Source organism: Octopus bimaculoides, chromosome 22 (assembly GCF_001194135.2).
Source record: "Octopus bimaculoides isolate UCB-OBI-ISO-001 chromosome 22, ASM119413v2, whole genome shotgun sequence".
Taxonomy (NCBI): domain Eukaryota; kingdom Metazoa; phylum Mollusca; class Cephalopoda; order Octopoda; family Octopodidae; genus Octopus; species Octopus bimaculoides.
The window spans coordinates 7,619,746-7,622,647 of NC_069002.1; positions in this window are offsets into that span (position 1 = coordinate 7,619,746).

Below are 2,902 nucleotides of genomic sequence, written 5' to 3' on the forward strand. Positions count from 1 at the left end.
ACGACGACGACGACGACGACGACGACGATAACGACGACGATGATGATGACGCTGACGCTATTAATAATCCGGATGCTGCCGTTGCTGATAACGATGTTAATGATGATGCCGATGATGATGATGATGACGATGTTGATGTTGATGATAGTGATGATGATGATGAAGACGACGACGACGACGACGACGACGACGTCGATGACGTTGTTGCTATCCTCGACGTCGTTAAGGAGGCGGCGTGGTGCGGCGGCGACGTTGCTGCCGTCCGCGACGTTGTTCTCGGCGTTGTTATTGTCGAAACGTTGTTGTGTGTGGTTAAATGAGTGGTTGTCGTGTGTGCTGTTGTTATTGTTGTTGTTATAGCCGTCGTCGTCGTCGTCGCCGCTGCTGCTGCTGCTTCTGCCGCCGCTGCTGCTGCTACCGCCGCCGCCGTCGTAGTCAGGCTGCTACTAATACTACTACTACCTATATTACTACTATTACTACCAATACTATTAGTATTACTACTACTACTATTATTATTATTATTATTATTAATATTATTACAGCTACTACTAATATTATTATTATTACCACTACTACTACTATTACTACTACCGTTACAAGCCAGTCTTTTGGTTTTGTTAGAAGAAATATTTAAACTAAGAATACCTAGAGTAGCATTCGAGCCATGAAACTGGCTGTTAGTAGTCGCATTGCTACCGTGGTTACTATTAACACTAAGACTATTGATGTTGTTGTTATTGTTGTTGTTGTTGTTGTTGTTGTTGTTGTTACTAATTATGTTTTGTTTGTTGTTTTTGTTGTTGTTGTTATTCTTCGGACTCGTATTTCCAAACAGAGAAATCTTGTTAATAGATTTGCTGTTGTTGTTGTTGTTGTTGTTGTTGTTGTTACTAACACCGATTCCACTCGGTGCACCAATTCCGACAGAGGATGGTGGTGGTGGTGGTGGTGGTGGCGGCGGTGGCGATGGTGGTGTCGTAGGTGCTGTCCCTCCGCTGTAAGGGTGCGGCGAGTGGGCGGGTGGTGACACGGCTCGGCGATTTGACGTCCTTAACGAAGACGTACATTGCAATTGCTGTTGGTGATGGTGATGGTGATGATGATGATGAAGCTGTTGTTGCTGCTGCTGTTGTTGTTGTTGTTGTTGTTGCTGTTGTTGTTGTTGCTGGGCTGGTGACATCAGGGGTGAGAACGAGTTCGCGCCCGTTTCGTTCGGAATAGCGGAGACCCCCAAACAAACACGGCGACGCTTGTCCAGATATTCTTTTCTTTTTAGTACACGGCAGGTGCTTGCAATTAACGAACAATTACAATGATAATGATGATGATGACGACGACGATTATTATTACTTAATTAATTAATTAATCAAACAGAATAAATAATTAAATAATTAAATAATTAATTAATAAAATCCCCGCTATTACTAATAACAATTACATAATTCATTAGCAGTAATAGTAGTAATAGCAGTAGTGGTAGTAGTCGTAGTAGTAGCAATAGTATTAAATTGTGGCGGCGGTGTAGATGCCACTGGTTACGGAACCGATGTTGTTATAGTTGTTGTTGTTGTTGGTGTGGTGGTGGTGGTGGTGCCGTCGGGGGTGTAGCCGTGTTCCTGATGCTGGTGGCGACGACGACGACGACGATGATGGTGATGATGGTGATGGTGATGATGATGATGATGATGATGATGATGATGATGATGATGATGGTGCGTGTCCGGATTGGTAAACGTTGTTATATGTAATAATACGGTGGTCGTTAGCTGATGGCATCACTTCTTCAAGTGAGAGAGAGTCGTACAAAACTCACTCCCAGCTAGGCGCTGCTGCTGCTGCTGCTCCTACTACCCCCTGCTACTGCTGCTGCTGCTGCTACTGGTGTTGTTGCTGCTGCTAATTATCTGGTTATATTTGCCGTTTGTTATGATTGATGTTGTTGTTGTTGTTGTTGTTGTCGTTGATGAGTCTTCTTCAACCGTTTCCTGCCGCTATTGGTTCCTTGAACGATGATGCGATGACGGCAGAGGAGGCAGCAGTAGTAGTAATAGCGGCAGTAGTAGTAGTAGTAGTAGTAGTAGTATTTGAGGATGAGGAGAAGGAGGAGGAGGAGGTGGAAACTGAGATGTGGTTGAGAAAATGGCGGTAGGAGGAGGCGACTACAGAATGTGTTGTACGGATGAGGAGGAGGAGGAGGAGAGAGAGAAAAGGAGGAGAAAGGTGGAGAAGGAGACAGTAGCAATATAAAGTGTTAGCGGGGAAGGGGATGACAGCGGAGGGGAGCGGAAGTGGTGGTGGTGATGGTGGTAGTGGTGGTGACGGTACGGTAGAGTGGAGGGCAGAGATATAAGTATATAATAATTTTGATCTACGGCAAAGATGACGACGAAGATGATGATGATGATGATAATGAGGTGTTATAGGAGAATAGCGCTGGTGGTGGTGACAGCGGTGGTAGTGGTGGTGGTGGTGGTGGTAGTGGTGGTAGCGCGAGGTATGATGCGAATGATGATATCGGTGATGGAGGCGGGCAACATGAAAACGATGACGGCGCTGTTGACGACGACGACGACGATGACGACAAGGAGGATGATGATTATGATTATGATGATGATGATGGCGGCGATGATGCTGTTGGCGGTGGCGGTGAGGACTTCGGTGAATAATGAGAGCGACAGAAACTCTGAGAGTCCGTCGGTCCCTAATTGAGTGTTTATAACGTGCAGGGACATAGGTGTACAGAATGTCGGGTTATTTAGAAGGACAACATGTTAATAACCAACGACTATGTCTATATAATACATACATACATACATACATACATACATACATACATACATACATACATACATATATACATATATATATATATATACACACACATATATATATATATATA